Raw genomic sequence first — 9,192 nt, 5'->3', positions numbered from 1 at the left:
AATGAGGAATGCGTGCTCTATCCTACGCTAATTTTCATGGCAGTATCATTATAGTGCAAAAAGTTAGTTGCCAGACAGTAGCCAATGCACAGGTGTGGCAAAATCGGGGGAAATATGCTGCAGTGCGATACATTGCAATGCTTTTCCGTGTCAATATTTACGATATTTCGCATGTGCTCAGGATTTAGGACTCTACAACTTCTCTGTATCCTTCTAACCAAACTTTTTGAACTCTTACTCACAAGCTTTCTCCCTATAAGCACACAGAAATCGAAAAATGTAGGAAAATCGAATTATATAAAATTGTATACTTATCATTAGGTGTGTCATAATCATTTGTGCTATGATATATCAAAAATATTGAATGATCTCGTTTTTAAAGTTTGCATCATCTGATCATTGAGCAATGATTACTTCTATGATTATCATTCAGTGAATTCAAAGCTTATAATATGCACGATACCACGAATTGTAAAAATCTATTCGGGGTGTGTGTGAGAGGTGGCCTGCGTCTAGAAAGCAGAGAGGAAAGCTCGATGAGAAAACCGCACCTCCGACCTCACCAGTGAGTTGCGCGTTGGTCTGTGTCTAGTAAACAGAAGAGTCCAAGTGATAAAGCTCTGTGTCTTGTAAACAGAAAGGTCCGCGTCACGATAGCGGTAGAAAAAACAAGTGGATACGGACACGGCGTCCGTCTAGAATTGGCTCTGTGTCAAGAGAACAGAAAGAACGTATAGTAGAAGCGGAATTTTTCGAGTTATATACGCTGCGGCTGGTAAGCAAAAAAAAAAAGAGATTTGTTTTGTTGGGTGAACTAATTGAAGGAGGGTAATTTCAGATCGGTGAGACAGTGCTCGTGAGTCGACAGAATACTCACCCACGAGAGAAATACTGCTGTTTGCGAGAGGGTGACACTCTGATCTTTTGAGTATAATCTTTTCCTGGATCTTTTCGAATCATTCGGAATCTTCTGCACGGAAAAATATTATAACCCAAAGAATAAGTTTTAAAAACTCAAATTTGGCTAAACTGCTTAAAGTTTTAACTCAAAGTTGGGTTGTTTTCTCCCTCGCCCCACCGCAATGTTGTCGAAAACAAAGAGAGAAGCACCGACGCATCCGCTGCTCTTCCGTGGAAGAAGCCAAATTTGGGTTTTCTTGAATTAACCCAAATTTGCGTCATTTGAGGCCTCCGTTGGGTGAAAATAACTTACCACTGGGTTAATTTTTTTTGCCGCTCCCAAACGAGAACTACTCACTCACCACTTTCACTGTTTGACGCAAATTTGAGTTATTCCACGGAAGACCGGGATTGCGTCAAAACAACTTAAATTTGGGTTGATTTGTAGTTCAGTGTGAATCTCGGCAAATCATGCACATAACAAGTGAAGGAGCTTTTGCTTCAGTGTATCGGCAACTCCTGTCAAATCGCGATAAAACAAAAATAAAAATTCGCTGCTGGACCTGGAACTAAACCAAAGAAATTTTCTTTCAAACTGCGGAAATTGCACAAACGGCCTCGGTGCTGAATCTTTCTGGAAAATCACCCTCATTCTTTTATGTGCGAACAAGAAGGTTCTGTTCCTTGCTGTAAGTATCGAAGTATCCATGAATAAATCAATTATTCAATAATTATTACTGTTAAATAATCTAACACCGATGAATTTACTGTTGCTTTTGCAGGACTTGGAATACAGCCTAAACCGGAAAAAATCTCAGGAAGCCTCAGTTGGAAGCACTATCCTGGCAACGGATTACGTTTACTTTTCCGAACGAATGGAAGCGGAAAGCGAATTCCTGCTGCGAAATGGTTTCATCGGACGGTAGTGAACCGCGCGGACGGAAAAGATATCAACATGGATCTGGATGAGCGGAACAACTAATGTTCCTTCCGACCCTGGTTGAGATATCACGAACAGTAGTGACCAATGTCAAGCCGGAGAGTTCATGGACGGAGTCATCCTCAACAACTCCATGACGACATATCTGGAATGTTTAGGCATCGCCGGACGGCTATGGAAGCTCCGTGAGTGCACGGAGAGGCTGAACCCTTTTGACTCCACTGTAACAGACAGGTAGAAACCGAGGACGACCAGTTGACGGCGGTGGTGAACCGGAGTATCCAGGTCTGATAGATATCGTGCGCAGAATTCCGAGAGAAGAGGCGATCATCAACGTGAATTGCAATTATGTAGTTTTTGCGATGATGAGGAGAAAAAGAAGCAAGGATGAAGATCCTGAAATGATTTATCAATAAACGTAAACTATTCAACAATTTGTGAATACTTTTTTACAACTGTTTGCTTCAAAAACGGAACCCGCATGACAAATTATGAGAACATACCACTAAATATAATCAAAGCAGAAGAAAGCTGTTTCAAAGTGGACGTGTCGTGCATCTCCTATAGGACTTGGTGAACCGTCTTTCAGACAAAATTGGAGTTAATAGGTACTTGATTCAAAGATAAAAGAAAGCTGTTTTAAAGTAGAAGTATTGTGTGTCACCTTGCGAATTGAGAGGACTTGGTAAACCTTCTTAGACAAATTTTAAGTACTTACGGTTATTGCGTCACCTGGCGATTCAAGGAGACTTGGTGGACCTTCATAGACAAATTTTGAGTAAAAAAATATCTTAAAAACTCCTTTATCATTCTAATCAAGGAAGAAAACGGTTATTGCGTCACCTGGCGATTCTAGGGGACTTGATGAACCTTCTTAAACATATTTTGAGTATTTGATGCAAAAAAGAAAAAGAAGCTGTTTCAAGATAAACGTGCTGGGTTTCACCTAGCGATTTGAGAGGACTTGGTGAACCTTCTTAGACAAATTTTCAGTACTTGAAGAAAACGATTCAAGGAGACTTGGTGGACCTTCATAGACAAGTTTAAAGTATTTCAAAAATATCTTAAGGACTCCTTTATTATTCTAATCAAGGAAGAAAACGGTTATTGCGTCACCTGGCAATTCAAGGGGACTTGGTGAACCTTCTTAGACGAATTTTGAGTACATACTTGATGCAAAGGAAAAATGAAGCTTTTCAAAGTAGACGTGTTGTGCGTTTCCTAGCGATTTGAGAGGACTTGGTAAACCTTCTTAGACAAATTTTAAGTACTTTAGAGAATATCTCAAGGGCTACTTAATTATTCTAAGCAAGGAAGAAAACGATTATTGCGTCACCTGGCAATTCAAGGGGACTTGGTGAACCTTCTTAGACGAATTTTGAGTACTTGATGCAAAGAAAAAAGGAAGCTTTTCAAAGTAGACGTGTTGTGCGTTTCCTAGCGATTTGAGAGGACTTGGTAAACCTTCTTAGACAAATTTTAAGTACTTTAGAGAATATCTCATGGACTACTTAATTATTCTAAGCAAGGAAGAAAATGGTTATTGCGTCACCTAGCGATATAAGAGGACTTGGTGAACCTTCATAGACAAGTTTAAAGTATTTCAAAAATATATTAAGGACTCCTTTATCATTCTAAGCAAGGAGGAAAACGGTTATCGCGTCACCTGGCGATTCAAGGCGACTTGGTGGACCATCATAGACAAGTTTAAAGTATTTCAAAAATATCTTAACCTTCCGTAACTCGCGCGGTTGTCCATCTTGGCCAGCACCACGCTAATGCTGAACACAAAAAGCGAGATTTTTTCAATGTGTTGTACAAAATACAACAGCGCGATCGCTCGTGGGTTAAGGACTACTTTATCATTCTATGCAAGGAAGAAAACGGTTATTGCGTCACCTGGCGATTCAAGGGGACTTGGTGAACCTTCTTAGACGAATTTTGAGTACTTGATGCAAAGGAAAAAGGAAGCTTTTTCAAAGTAGACGTGTTGTGCGTCACCTAGCGATTTGAGTTGAGAGGACTTGATAAAACTTCTTAGACAAATTTTAAGTACTTTAGAGAATATCTCAAGGGCTACTTAATTATTCTAAGTGTGAGAATCTTTCTCTGTAATGATTATTCAACAACTGTATTCATTATTTGTATACACTTTATTACCGATACTTCAATATTACATACAATGATTCACACTCTAGACAACAATAACAACATCTCCACATATGACAGATACTCAATGTAAACATACACGCTAAACGTAATAGAGTAATACAATAATTTATTATGTGCATACCACAAGGTACCACATCTCGTTTTTTCTCCAGATCCGCAGCAAGGTCACTCCACGTTGTTTCGCTTATAGTCTCCTCAGTTTATGAACGTCTCGCTTCAGTCTCACATCAGAATTAGAAGTACAGTCATCCATTTGGTCATCCATCTCTGCTCGGCATTTTAGTAAATTACTTGGCCATTACTTGTGGTTGTACCTAAAAAGAAATATTATTTTGACCCAAATATTTTCCCAAATCCCAAAATATTTTTAATACTGAGTGTCAAGCTAAATATTACCTTTGCTGATGAATTAATTGAATTGCTTTCCTCTTCTCAAATGCTTTCAATGACAGCTAGCATGCAAACATTGTATACTGCCCACTGATTTTTTTTGACATGTCCTTTCATAGAAGAATATCATACAAAAGGTATGTATATTCAGATTATTATTCAGACATTTTTTTAACTATTTAATATGTCGGAACACTGCACGAATGTTACAGTGGAAAAATTATCAATATCCATTAACTCGTTTTCGATCCAAAGTGTCCAAGTGTCATACAAACACTATTTTATTTCATGTTTTTTTAGCGAACTTTGCTGGAACTCGTTTCTTGTTCAGAATATATTCAGAAGTTTGGCTTTACAGATTTTGTTTTCTAAATATCGAAGGGATTGATACTTTTTTAAATCAAATCACGATTTCGAAAAACGTCACTTGTCCAAAGCAATATTTGTAATACTAGTTTTAGCTAAATAGTAATTTGAAAACATCCAGTTTTTGAATTATATTTAATATATATTGTTCACAAAACTCGCACCCGCACTAGCTGTTTGAAAGTATAGTAGAATATTAATATTCATTCTTTTTTTTCATGTTGTAATCCTATAATTATCTCAAATTCTTAATACATACATCATCGTCGCAGTACCAAATCGAAGTCATGCATTTAAGCACATGCAAAGTTGCAGTTGTGACGTAAATTTGAACTGGTTGCTGGTATTGCGCATCATTAAGCTACTTAAGAGCTGAAATTAGCACTAATCTAAATCGAGTTGCTATGTTTATAAGTAGGTTAAACATCAATTTTCGCACCGCCAGTCACTTCGGCTTCCAACCGAAAACGTAATGATAGTAGCCAATTATTATATACAAAGCAATTTTCTCCAGATAACAAAATAAATCGATCATCTTATTGGAGCACTTTTCGACGGTTCACCTATATAGGTGTCCACGGTTTTAGGAATCATGTTTCCGATAATTTCGGAATTCTTATGATTTACCATTTACCTTTCAAACTGAATGAGTTTATTTTTACGGTTTGGTCGTTCAATAGGTTTACATTCTACGATGCATATTTTCCCTCATTAACATTCGTGCTCAATCAAACCTATTTTAACATTACAAAACCAAAAATTTGTTCCTTTGATGTCGCTCTTTTGGGTTCTGAACTGTAGGACTTATTTTAATGGTGTACCTCCAAAATATTGCAAAAGCACCTCAGCATGTTATGTTCTCACTCTAGATACCTAATGAAGCTATTTCAACAAGCCTTTTCCAAATTATTCGCATTCAATGTACCGTCAAAATTTAGAACTTTTTATCTTTAAGTAACTTTGATTTTCTACATATGCCTATCATACTGATAATATTCTCAGTTCGTTGGATCGGACTAGAATATTCTGCATTATTGCAAAGCTCAATCATCTGTCTATCATATCACTTATTTCACATTTTTTCGATGAAATACATCCTCATATTTTTTTTTGTTAACGACTACAAGTCTGACGTAGTGCACACTGACCATGATTGTCTGTGTCATGATGGCCCTTACGCTTGCCTCTACGATTCATTTCTTTGTACTGAAACAATTTAAAGCACGTTTTTATTCAAATTTTCAATGAACTCATAACACAAATATCACTTATACATGTACACGCATTTTTATTGGTAAAAATCCATGAATTTGATATATAAATTTTATTTATACACACATATTCGTTTTCCACGCTGGATCACACATAAAATCGATGGACCTTATATAAACTATGTGTATCTACACATGAATAGGGTTATCTATGACAAATTGCAAAAATCTATGTGAGCGACACATGCATACAATATTTGCAGTTTTTTCAGTGTATGAAATCTAAAAATTCAAACAAGGTAACATGTTAGTAATGGTACCTGTTTGCATTAATAAGCTCGACTGAAAAACAAACCTCATAATCCAGCTTTCATTAGATATATCTATTCCTGTAGTTACAGAAATGATTATCTTTTTTTATTCCAATATCTTGTGCTTTTGATATACTGTACGTTATTCTCCTCAAAAATAGTTTCAATACTTCTTTAACTGATCAAAATTTGTCTCTTCCTATAAGGAAATTATTGTGCAGAATTTGTTGTTGAGCGTAATGCTGTACCTTGTTCTCTAACTTGTGCCACAGTTCTTGGCAAGATGGCCACTCATTAGCAAAAATGGCACTATATCCAGTGTTAGGCAATCATAAGTCAAAATGCCCCTCCTGACAACACATTCAATAGGTTATAAAGCGCTTTTTACTCGAATTCCTGAGACTTCTAGTTAAGCCGAAAAGTTTCATTTTTTATTGTTCGATTTTTTTAAATATCCAATTCAACTAACCATTTGACTAGCATGATACTTAACAGGTTAGTGGTTAGCAACTGCTCTGAATATGTCGTCTAGCTTCAACGAATGCTTTAACTGTCAGTCAAAACTTCATATCTTGCAAACTACCAAGACAGTTTAATTATTCTCACACATTGATGTTAATTTTCTTGAAGTTACATTTTTAGTCTTGTAACAGGACAAAGCATTAGTTAAATCATGTCTTCATATTAATTTGGTTTCAAGAGCCAACCCTTTTTACGTCTCGTAGACTTATTATACTTTGCTGAGCAATGATAACTTCAATATATATCACCTGAGGTGGGTCCACAACAATCTCAGTATCAGCTCAGTTATATTCGCATTTGGAACATATTCAAATACTATTCGTTCCTGTTTTTCTAGTCACGCTCAGCCTAAAGTTTAGTTTTGTCTTTCGCCTTCTCAGCTGCCACTTAATTGGTGTGAAATTTCATTTTTAATGGTTCAATTTAACTAAAAAGCCCAGATTGGAGTTCAAGAGAAATCGCTCAAGAAACTTCTAGAACGATTCCTGGCAGAAACTTTCTACGGTGACTGCCATTTGAACTGTCATTTTTTCGCAACTGCGTACTGCGATCGAAGAAAAAACGGTTTCTTGAGTGATTCAGCCAAGCAATTTCCCATGCCTCAAGATAGGCCGGGAAATTCCTTCTGATCTGCAAACAGCCCTTAAATCTGCGTTGGCTGGTAATCTGTTTCTTACGAAATTTACGACACTGTTGCGTTTTTAGTACTATAATTTTTAATAACACAATTCGCCTTATACGGCTCTACAAAGAATCGACTATATCTGCCTTGCAGGTCTTACCCGCGCCTTCAACGGCATTTCCACCTTCAACGGCTTTTTCCGCCTTCAACAGCTTTTCACTCTCCGACGGATCTTTCCGTTATCGACAGTTTTTCGCCTTAGTCGGCTCTTCTGCCTATAACATTTTTCCTGCTTTCCGCCTTCAACGGCTTTTCTATCTGTAATCATTTCCGCCTTTTACGGCTATTTCAAGAATGTCGCCTTCATTAGCTTGTATCGCCTTCATTGGCTTTCATCGCCTTCACTGGCTTTTAACAGCAACGGCAAAATTTGATTTCAAAATATTGTTTCACCTCTACGCCTTCCTCGGCCATCCGGTTAACAAATCAATACTTCATTCATCATTCAGCATTTAAGTCTAGATTTAGGACAACAACCCTATTCAACGAGTACCAATATCACAATCAACAAAACTTAGGTTTTCTTCACAGTTCTTTATTTCTTTATCTGACAATAGTGATTGTCATCGATTTGAACTAAACCATACCGATCACCATCAAAATCTCTCACAGGTTGATCATTGTCATTAGTCGAAGGTACAAATAAATCGTTTTATTCATATTGAACAGTTAGTACACAATATTTACCTTTTTGATTCCAATGTTGAAATTCAATCACAAGTCATCACCTGGAGGTCATCACCACTCTGCATGCACCACACACACCACTCATCTCTTTCTTTTTCCAAAGACAACACTTCCCGAACCGAAATTAAACTAATTTCACATGCACTGTTCACCGTTCTCGTCGCCAATGTGAGAATCTTTCTCTGTAATGATTATTCAACAACTGTATTCATTATTTGTATACACTTTATTACCGATACTTCAATATTACATACAATGATTCACACTCTAGACAACAATAACAACATCTCCACATATGACAGATACTCAATGTAAACATACACGCTAAACGTAATAGAGTAATACAATAATTTATTATGTGCATACCACAAGGTACCACACTAAGCAAGGAAGAAAACGATTATTGCGTTACCTGGCAATTCAAGGAGACTTGGTGGACCTTCATAGACAAGTTTAAAGTATTTCAAAAATATCTTAAGGACTCCTTTATTATTCTAATCAAGGAAGAAAACGGTTATTGCGTCACCTGGCAATTCAAGGGGACTTGGTGAACCTTCTTAGACGAATTTTGAGTACTTGATGCAAAGGAAAAAGGAAGCTTTTTCAAAGCAGACGTGTTGTGCGTTTCCTAGCGATTTGAGAGGACTTGGTAAACCTTCTTAGACAAATTTTAAGTACTTTAGAGAATATCTCAAGGGCTACTTAATTATTCTAAGCAAGGAAGAAAACGATTATTGCGTCACCTGGCAATTCAAGGGGACTTGGTGAACCTTCTTAGACGAATTTTGAGTACTTGATGCAAAGGAAAAAGGAAGCTTTTTCAAAGCAGACGTGTTGTGCGTTTCCTAGCGATTTGAGAGGACTTGGTAAACCTTCTTAGACAAATTTTAAGTACTTTAGAGAATATCTCATGGACTACTTAATTATTCTAAGCAAGGAAGAAAATGGTTATTGCGTCACCTAGCGATATAAGAGGACTTGGTGAACCTTCATAGACAAGTTTTAAGTATT

General features: G+C 37.0%; 2 long non-coding RNA genes across 2 annotated transcripts; one reads left to right on the top strand and one right to left on the bottom strand.

Moving 5' to 3' along the window:
- Positions 1-1,369: 1,369 nt before the first annotated feature.
- On the top strand, positions 1,370-2,282 carry LOC109402188 (uncharacterized). The gene is made up of 2 exons (XR_002128120.3): positions 1,370-1,589; positions 1,683-2,282. It is a non-coding gene; the product is annotated as an uncharacterized LOC109402188 (long non-coding RNA).
- Positions 2,283-3,974: 1,692 nt separating this feature from the next.
- LOC134284410 (uncharacterized) lies at positions 3,975-8,562 on the bottom strand. The gene is made up of 2 exons (XR_009995774.1): positions 8,182-8,562; positions 3,975-4,326 (listed from the first exon to the last, which is right to left on the bottom strand). It is a non-coding gene; the product is annotated as an uncharacterized LOC134284410 (long non-coding RNA).
- Positions 8,563-9,192: the final 630 nt, after the last annotated feature.

This window comes from Aedes albopictus, unplaced genomic scaffold, assembly GCF_035046485.1.
Source record: "Aedes albopictus strain Foshan unplaced genomic scaffold, AalbF5 HiC_scaffold_116, whole genome shotgun sequence".
Lineage (NCBI taxonomy): Eukaryota > Metazoa > Arthropoda > Insecta > Diptera > Culicidae > Aedes > Aedes albopictus.
This window is presented reverse-complemented; position numbering and strand designations above follow the sequence as displayed.